The sequence below is a fragment of the Acyrthosiphon pisum genome, chromosome X, assembly GCF_005508785.2.
Source record: "Acyrthosiphon pisum isolate AL4f chromosome X, pea_aphid_22Mar2018_4r6ur, whole genome shotgun sequence".
Lineage (NCBI taxonomy): Eukaryota > Metazoa > Arthropoda > Insecta > Hemiptera > Aphididae > Acyrthosiphon > Acyrthosiphon pisum.
This window is the reverse complement of record NC_042493.1, coordinates 82,554,679-82,565,400: the sequence shown is the minus strand read 5'-3', so window position 1 is coordinate 82,565,400 and position 10,722 is coordinate 82,554,679.

Here is a 10,722-nt window from a genome sequence, read left to right as displayed (position 1 = left end):
ATTCATCATAACATGCATAAGTTCAGTTTTCAAAAACATAGAGTTATCATTATTTATTAGTAACTTTCTCTTATGGTACGTAGATATTGAAATATTCCTATATAAATTTATAAACTATTTTATACAATGTTAAACAATTATGTTATCATTGTTTATTAATCAATAGGATTAGGTATCTTAACCTCTTAATGTTTTCATAAGTCCTTATGGTCAATGGAGATAAAATAGTTTCTATAAAGAATTGAAGAAAGTCGATACCTATATTTCTATAGCATTAAGTCAATCTTAGGACAAATCAAATTCAAGTCTTGCAATATATTTAATTTAAAATCATGATAAAATGTAAAAATTACAATACATAATAATACATTAGCAATAGCATCCGCCTATACTACAGATCACTGATCAGTTACCGCAGCTATTACAGGTACTTTCTGATCGTGAAAAATGGTAATTTAATGCCATTGTTCATGGGCTCTTAAAATCTATTGCAATTTCACATGTTGACAGGGTGGCTGACGATGTTAAACTCTTATTGGATGCTACTAAATTAATATCCATAACTTGACTTCCCAGTAGCTTATCTACTTATAGATTAGACCGAACTTACAACTACTGAAACTTATATTCCCTTCAAAAGAGCAGGCACTTATAGTTGATTAACAACTTTAATGTTAGTAAGCGATCTCATGATGTGGCTAACCAAGCTGTCTATCCTCATCTCAGTTACACGAGATCATAAATTATTGGAGAGGCTAGAAATCGTATATACTGGCTTGACGACGGGAAGAAATCGGGTGAGCGTAACATTATTACAGTCAGATGCAGAAACGGGATTCCTTCTATTATTTCCATTACCCATGGATTTGACGTTGGCCATCAATTAACTCGTCGTTCAGGCATGAAATCAAAAACCTATACTGTATTCGGTATTCCAATTAAGAGCGGACCAACTTATTTCGTCTGCAAATTCATTTTCTATTTTTCTATGTGTATGGCTAATGATTTTAATCTACAAATTATTAGTTGATCTAATAGAAATCTAGGTCTTATAATGGCATGACAATTTTTCCAATATCGCTATTCATATTATAGATAATTTTTACCTTTAACCTTATCCAACTTAATGAACAACCTAATTGTCATGGTGATCTATTAGTCTTTGTATTAGTTAATTCAAAAACAGTTGGCGTCAGTATTGCTTCTTCTCCCCTGGTTAGTTAGGCTCTATAATATTGAACACTCCTTCTTCGACTTCTAGCGACCATGCAGTGATGTTTCAATTTTTAGGTTCTTTTAACTGGGTATTCGCCTTTACACTCTATAGCAGAAATGGACAGGTTAGGCATCCGGCCCTTGTACCATTTTTAACTAGCCCGTGCTACATTTCAAATTACTTTTAAAAAATATAAAATTTTAGGATTTTTCTGTGTTTTATTTTATTATATTTATAAAACTATTAAAATCGATATAATGTTTATCGTAAAAAGTAGATATGAATTCTTATCTAATATTGAACTATTAAATGTCTTAATATTATATTATTTATAGGGGCATAGTTAACATAGCTTTTTTGCTTTCTATGTTTTCTGGTTCGCTAGATTTTTGAACTCAACAAGTTGGCCCCTCTAGTTATATTGAGTTGCCAATCCCTGCTCTATAGAATAAATGCTTAAGTGATGCTCTTCTTAGTGGCATCAACTAATTTGTTCCTTCTATTTTTGTCGCTCATAAGTTTTTTTTGGTATTTAAGATAAAAGTTTCAACATCATAGGTTATTAGCCTACAATTGTAACAAATGTGAATAGGAATAAAGTATTTATAGGTATTTACAATTTATAGTTTAAATGTATGAAATGGAAAAAGTTTCGGTGTTTTCTTCGCTGAGAGCAAGTCGGAGAGATGTTAGGTTTTTGAACATTTTCCGTGCTTCGAAGTATTTTGGGAATCTAGTCACAATGTGGTAGATCGCGTGGTTCTCCTTGCATGTGTTTCATACTGGAACAGGTTCTTGGGTGATCAGGAAGAAGTAGGTGACGTGTGTGTGACCTATTCTTGCTCGGGTTATAATGACTCCGTCTCTTCTTTTAAGGCTATGGGAGAAGTTTCATTTTTTCATAAAAGACTTAATGTTTCTTAATTTATTTGAGATCGGAAAGTTGCTCCAGTTTTTCTGAAATGTATCCAGAATTTTGAGGTTAATGGTGTCAAATGACTTAGGATGTGGTTAGGTTTAGTTTTAAGGCTATTAACTTCATTTGCGAATTTGTCTGCTGTTTCATTGCCAAGAATACCGAAATGGGAAGGGACCCACATGAAAATAATTGTTTTATTGGTAGTTGATGTCAGCTCCTGGATATGCTGCAATACTTCATTCTTAAAGAAGGGATTTGAGATTGATTTTAAGGCACTCAGAGAGCCACTCATGATAGCGAAAGAATCCGAATTTGAGGAGGAGGCGATTTTCAGTGTTTCGAAGATACTATCTTTATATATGATTAGGCAGGCTTTTAATTCTTGATATGTATATGAGTTTATGACTATGGCATCTTAGTTCAAGAGAGAGTTCACCAGCAATGCATAGGATACTATGTACTGGACTAGTCCTAAAAGCTCCAGTTGCCAAACGTATATCTTGATTATGAATAGGATTTAATTAATGTTTAGGTGTTGTTGGTGTTGAGTACCTACGTTATTTTTTGCGGTATTGTAGATTATAGCACCGTAATCAATTACCGGGAGAATAAGAGATTTGTAGAATCTGAGAAGGCTTTTTGTCTCAGATCCCCACGTATTGTTCGAGAGTACATTTATAATTTTCATTCTTGATAAACATTTCACTTTGAGTTTTTCAAGTGAAGGCGCCAGCTAAGTTTGTTATCGAATGTGAGACTCAGAATTTTGAAATTGCTGGTGAATGTCAAAAAGGAATTCACGAAAGCTATTAGTGGTAAAAGATCTTTTCTCATTTTATTGAAAATGATACATAGCGTTTTAGAGGGAAAAACATAAAACCAGGTTCTTATGACCACTTAGTAAGGCCCTATTCAGTGATAGTTGAAGAAAGTGGGTGGTAGTTTTGATTTTAGATCCGTTGCAGTAGATATTTCAGTCAACCGCGAAGAGAATGTATTTCGCCGTCTTAGGTAAGCTTTTAAATATATCATTTATGGCATCAAGGAAAAGAGTCACGCTAAGTGCAGATCCTTGGGATAGACCATTAACAATATCATGAGGGGAAGATATGTGGTTATTGATTTTGACACAAAACTTTCTGTTAGCTAGACAATTTATTTAAATTTTAGTAGATTACTATTGAAGTCCCAGTTGTGAAGTATTGACAAGACTCTATTTTTCCATACAGTATCATGCTTTTTTATGTCAAGGGTTATTGTATTGAGGTGCTGGTTGCTCCTAGAGGCGGAGCAGATATTGATGTAGCAGATTAAGGATAATGTGTCAAGTATCGAGTAGTTACGTCTAAAGCGACATTGCTCTTTGGTGAGACGATTTTCCAATTCTAAGACCCAAACTAAACGTTTATTATTTTTTCAAGAAATTTGCTTAAAGTGCTAATTAGCGATATTGGCCTGTAGTTTTCGATTTCAAATTTCTTTGACTGAGTTTCAGAATCATGTTCTTAGAATTTTTGTGTGTAATGAAGCCAGGATCGTATAGTTTTCATAGCTGTTATTCTTTTGAAAGAAATGTGCTAAAGATTCAGAGGCATTAGGAGTGGTTTTTATCCTGGTATTTGTGTAATATATCAGGAATTGTTTTGAACTTGTTTCTTTTGATGAAATTTATTTTGTTCCATATTATTTTTGGAGATTTTTTTTACTTATGGAGGAAGTGAACTCTTTCCATGAGGGGGATTCCACTTATCTTCCATTTTTTAAAAGTATGTGGTCAGGGCAGGATTTGGTTTTTTATAGCAATTAAGTTTCTTTTTGTAGTTTTGAATGGCCTCATGACAATTTTTATTCCACCAGGGAACATTTTTTTCCCTGGAAATTAGGTTGGTCTTTAGTCTGATTTATTTATTGGCTGCTTCTAAAATAATATCTGTGAAATGTTGCTATTGAGTCAATTTTACCCTGATTATCATAAAGAATTAATTCTGAGTAGAGCTCCCAGTTAGGGTTCTGGAGGTTCCAATGAGTTCTTAGTTGGGGAGGAGGAGAACGGTTGAAGTATCGGATTTCTATTGGCCAGTGGTCTCATCTCTTATACGATGTCAGTATTTTCCATTCAAATAGTGATGCAAGATTAGAGTTTGTGTTGGAAAGGTCGATCACAGAGAAGGTTCCGTTGGCAATGTTATGTCTGGTAGGATAATTGTTGTTGTTGTTAATGTCATCTGAAAGTTTGTAGAAGCCGTTAATGTTCCATTGATAAATATGCTCATGTTTAAGTAATAGGAGTGGATTTTGAGTTGTGTTTTGTTGGTTGGATTGATTCAGGTTGGAACTCTGCAGAGCAAGATTTTAGTTAATCTGGATATTCTGGATTTTATTTTTCTGTCCACTAATAATGGTCTTACTTTTTTGGCCATATTGAGGACGTCATTAGCTTTGGATCCAATACTATCATACAGATCATGTACGTTTAAGTTTTTGTTTCCGTCTATTGAGTCAATTTCGATAGCTTGGTTAATTTTTGGCGTGACAGAGTTGGCTGTTGTTTCAGCGAATATTTTAATTTGAGAGCTGTTTGTTGGAGAAATTGAAGTAGTTTAAGTGTTGTTTATATCATTGGTGGAGGGATTGTCTTGATTTGAGGAGGTTTTGGGGGAGTAGATTTGAGTTGAAAGTTTATTGAACGCTAATGGATAGTTAAATAGAATTATGTAAATTTAAGCGTGATGGATATTAGACATATTGGTGTTCATCGCGAGCAAACGCAGTTGCTTATCGTAATTGAATCTAAATTGGTAGAAGGCTTATCGCTCATAATACTATATATGAACACATATTTTCGATTACTCGTAAAGCAGAGTATAGGAACATTTCTATCAGCAGATAAAAATGCGGTTGCGATAAGGCTACACTCATGTTACTCGTTCGGGAGTCAAACATGAACTGCTCATAAGTTTCTACGATGGATTTCGAAAGAATTCAAAAAGTCAATATTTGAAAAAAAACAAAAAAGCTCATATATGGTCTGTAAAGTCCCGGTTGTGTACCTGATATTATAACTCATTTTCCAAACTTTAAGTGAAATATAAAAATTAAAAACCAATCCTTAGCTGACTATACTAATTTTGTCAATAACTCTGAAAAATTATTGTCTTCTTCTCTTGCGCCAATTTCTGGCAATATGTTGGTAATCTTAATCTAAATCCACCTTTTCTATCTTCCGTCCTTCACAACAATGTACAAAAATTTAATTTCTTCATCTACTGACCTATTCAATACAATTTTTACATAAACTTTTAACCCACCAATGCTTTTTTCGACACCTTCACTACCTTCATGTCTACCTTTAGATATACATTTTTCACGAAAAATATACCATCGGCTCTAAATTTATTGAAAAATAATAAATATAATATTTTCAAATGGTCTGGATAATATATTTGCCCGTTGCTTGAACACATATCCTATTTTCCTACTTTTTAGAGCCTCTTTAACAGAGAGCGGTTTTCTTTCTGTTTGGAAAGTTTGTTCGATAACGTTTGTCCATAAATATGGTGATTTATCTAATGTTCAAAATTATAGATCTATATCAATCATCTCTCTCGTTGCTTAACTTTTTGAATCCCTTGTATTTTGAACCTCTTGAAGCTTGCATCATCTTATAATTATTGACGAACAACATGGGTTAAGACCTGGGAAATCAACTATTATTATAGCAACGCTGTATTCATATTTTACCTAACTGATGGTAATATGTTATAGAAAAAAGAGGCTAAGTCAGTGTGATCTGATGTAACTGATTTTAAAAAGGCATTCAAAACAGTGGATCATGGTCATCTAACCTGAGATCTCAAAGCAAAGCACTAGGCGTGGGGATCCGTTTCTTTCTTAGCTAATATATTACTTAACAGGCAAAAATAATATGTTAAGTCACATAATTCCATAACTCACATAATATTATGTATCGTCCGGTGTCTCACAGAAGTCATCTCAGTCCTCTGCTTTTCATTTTATTCGCTAATTCCATAAACAAATGGAGCAAGAAACAATTCATACATTTTGACGATGACATAAAAATATATTTAAAAATTTATGATTAGGAAACCTGTCTTACAATTTAGCCATAGCTAAATATTTTTTTGTTTCGGTAGAAATTTTTGATCTAGGGTTTAATCTAGACAAATGTCATGTCATGACTTTCTCTAGGCAACATAATCCCATATTCTACCTACTCTTATTCTTTCATTGATACTTCTCTCCAACGAGTTTTCTTGTACAAGGATCTTGGTATATATTTACACCTCCTTTAAATTTTGATCATCACATTAATATGTTAACTTTTATATCACTACAACAAGAACAAGACAAATTATTAATTACTAATCACTTAATTATAACAGAACTTCATTACAACGGGGGGAGCTCGGGTCCTTGCACACACTTGCGCAGATCTCCGCTCGCCAGAGCTAACCGACTAACTAAATACTATGATGAGAGAGGCACCACTTCTGTCAACGGTGACCCTCCCACCTAAATGACCAATTGTTATCAAATATAATACCATTAGTAAAGATCTCAAAATGTTGGGATTCATGAACACAATACATCAATGTCTAATGTCATAAACCGCCTTCTTATTTTGATTTATACTGAAGTGCGGTGCAATTATTTGACATCCATATTCCATATCTAGTGAAAGATTTTATTATATTAGAACGTGTACAAAATAAATAGATTTCTCTTCTATTCCACATTTATACTCAATATTGAATACCCACGTTATGATTACTTATTCTCTATAATTCATTCAAACTTAAGCACACCCTTCCTCTCGTTGGTTTCTTGATTATAATATGATTTATCTATTTAATATTTTGACAATAATTCGATATTGTATGTGATAGCATATTATTATCTAAAATTTGTTGAGGGTTACAAATAATTACAAATTATATTAGATCATTTCCACCAGGTTTCAGTTACCTGCAAGTCGAGTTTTGTGATAAAAACCTGGTTTTTAGCGGTTGAGGGCGTTACAAATGATTACAAATGATTACAAACGATATTACCTACATTATTTTATTATATATTTAGTAAGTGGTGGTGCCAAGATAACCCACTTTTCTTGTTTTTACACTACGAAGGATAAAGATAAACTACAAGTTAATTAAAATTTAAATATAAGGCCTATTATTATCCTATACCCACAGGGGCCATAATACAATAATAATACCTACCTACCTATAATTATTATTATCTATTCTAACCGACTTATCGTAAAACGGCGTAAAATATGAATAGGTTAGTGGTAATGTGGTAAGACTAGGCAATAGCATACAATTAATGTAAATGTTTTGAAAATGTCATTGTTTATAAAATTATAATAATACTAACTGACCTTGTCCGGGCCAAATAGATTTGTATTTCTAGTACATATATTTGTACAAAATGTATATTCCATATTTCTTCTAATTATCATATTAATATAATATGTTACCAATTACAACCATTTAGATAAACCAAAAAATTTCTTTTTTCGTATGCTGAAAAAATGCATGGGTGAGTTGCCTTTTATAGCCTAAAGGAGTTGAAAAATTAAGCTATAAACACCCTCCAATTTTCAAGTAATCTATTGATATAACTTTTATTTAAAACGGTCCAGTCGTTTATAAATATATTTTTCAATATATTGAGGTTATAAGCTTCACTAGGTACTTCAGATGAACCAACATCCAATTATTTTAGTTGTATACCCCGATTTCGCTCGTGAAAAATACAACATTTAGATTGCACCAGTGTATCTTGGTTTTGGTTTTGTATCTTTATACTTATAAAGAATAAAGATACATGAAAGTTTCAAATTTCAACGAAAAATATTTTTGAATTATAATAAGATAACTAAAATAGTTATTTTTTAACTAAATATTTAATTTCGTCTAAATTTGAATTCAAAATGTCTAGCACCTAGTTATACATACATTAAGATATTTTGGTTACAGTATGAATTATTTATGAGGAACCTTGTATTATATTTTATAGCCTTAGCTATACAAATTAAACATTTTATACATTTTTAACTGCTTACAAATTAATTTGTAAATTTTAATTATTTTGACGAACTTTGTTAAATTTATAGGTTCTTCAAATCAGGGCTAAAAATTTAAAATAAATATATCGTTTTTTTCATTATTTTACGTTATAACGTTATAATTAACAGTTTGAAACCTTTTTCAAATATATATTATATAAAAAAGTCATGCCTATGTATCTTTAATATTTTAATAGATATATAATAATCATAATTATGAGGAACTTTGTGTTATATTTTCAAGTTTTTCAACCTAGTCACAATTTTTTATTGACAATTAAAACTATAAAATGGAAATTGTCACATGTTTATAAATAGCTCAAAAAGTTTCTAAATAGTTTTTAAATTTTAATGTGTCCAGAAAATGATAATATTTACAATAGGTGAAAATTTCAAGTATCTACAGTTGTTTTTGAATGAATTACCTACAGAAAAATAAGAAAATAGATTTCGTTGAAAACTTTAGTTTAGAGTACCTACAAATCCCTAATTTATTTTTCGTTTTTCCCAATTATTATGAAAAGTAGTGGGAAATTTTACTTTTAATCTCTTAAAGTACCAAATTAATTAATTTTCTTACCAAAAATTTAAAAATATATTGAAGTTAGATATCAAATTCAATATAGGGTTAGGCATTTAGGCACATTATTTGTTTTTTATTTCTGACCCTCGTGCAACATTTGCATTAAGCAGAGCTAATCTTGTTTTATTAGCTTTAAATGTTAGTATAAGAGTGAATATTATATTATTATTATAATAATATATTGACCTATTATCAAACGTAAAGCCTAAAGGTAATGACATAATCTATGTTGTGTGTAAGCTGTTTTTTTCGATATTCAATTTTTCTGCGATGTACCTATGAGCATAATATAAAAATATTATTTTATACTGAAATATTTTGCATATGGCATACAAATTGATATATTTTATGAAAGCCAACGTTTAAACACAGATAATGTTATTAACTTTAAGTTTGATAATAGGTCAATTCACTCTAATAATAGAGACCTAACAACACAAGATTGGTTCTGCTGAATGCAAATTTGTTATGTCGGCATGTTACGAGTGGGTCAAAGAGATAACAAATAGTGTTATGTCACTCTTGATAATCAAAAATATGAAATGTGTTATACATTAAATGTGGTATTAATATAATACCATTAATACCTACCTATTTGATTGCGATTGTTAAAGGACCAACTTGACAAGCTTTACTTATTTGCTACACACTTAAAAATGCTTTTGTTGTCATACCTAATAATAACATTTTTATTTTTATACATCCCTATTATAAATGACGATTACTACCGAACAACATCCGTCAGTCAATCGTAATTTTGTGACTCATAGGCTACGAGTATAAGCAATATTGTAAATTAAATTACAGCAGAAGTTAACTTAACTTATTCTGGGGAATGTATGAGGAAGCCTTTATAATATTATAAAGAATATACGAATCTCTTCCCTCAATTTTAGATTCTGATGAATGGAGCGATAAATTTATTAATTTTAGTTTATACAATTATGTGATTTTATTTTTCATTTCTGTCATAACATTTTAGAGTAGTAAAAATGCTTCAAATTATAACTTTTGGTAGCAAATCTAGTTGGTACATGGGGGGGGGGGGGGCAAAAGTAGGTAGTTTTCAAATGCTAAACGAATAACCGTGTAATTTTCACCGAATGTTAATTCTTTCATTTTTATACACTAAAATGTTCAAATTATTTTGAGCTATTTAGCTATTTAGCTATTTTAAATTTAAAAATATTTAAAAGTTTTTTTTGGTCAAAGTACCTCTCGATTTTTAAATAATGATTTACCTTATCCAACATATTCTATGTTATATTTTTGTTTTTTTTTTTGGTTCAGCACTTCGCAATAGGTATACAATTTTCAACTGTGTTCGTGACTTTAGTTTTTAACCATATTGTTTGAATATATTTTGACATGTATTTAACAGCTCGTAGTCAAGTGTACCTATGATGAAGCCGTGTAATGTGAAATCTGCAGTATACTTAATTAATATATTTTTGTGGTTGCTCTGCTGACAAATGTATACAACCCCTTACAAATTAAAAAACGAATCATGAATTACTTGATACGAATTTATTAGTCTTACCTATTTGTAAATCTTAAGAAACGATGAATTTCTACGAATTATGATCCAGTGAAAAATATATGTGCATATGACCATTTGGAATAAATATAGTTAAAAATCTGGGAGGGGCTAAAACAGCAATTAAAACGTATTAATATAATTTATTATAGGAAGTTATTATTTTTTTATTTTTTATTTTTTTTTTTTTGGGGGGGGGGGGGGTTATTTACTTGAGAATTTTTCTTAAAAATAAAATTGTATCTAAAAAATATCTTAAGTTCTCCTTATTTAATAAAAAATTGATAATGGCCTAAATTCAAGATCGAGAACCACTGCGTACACTGTGTACAGACTTACAAAACATCTATTTATATATTGTAGTAATATTTTATCA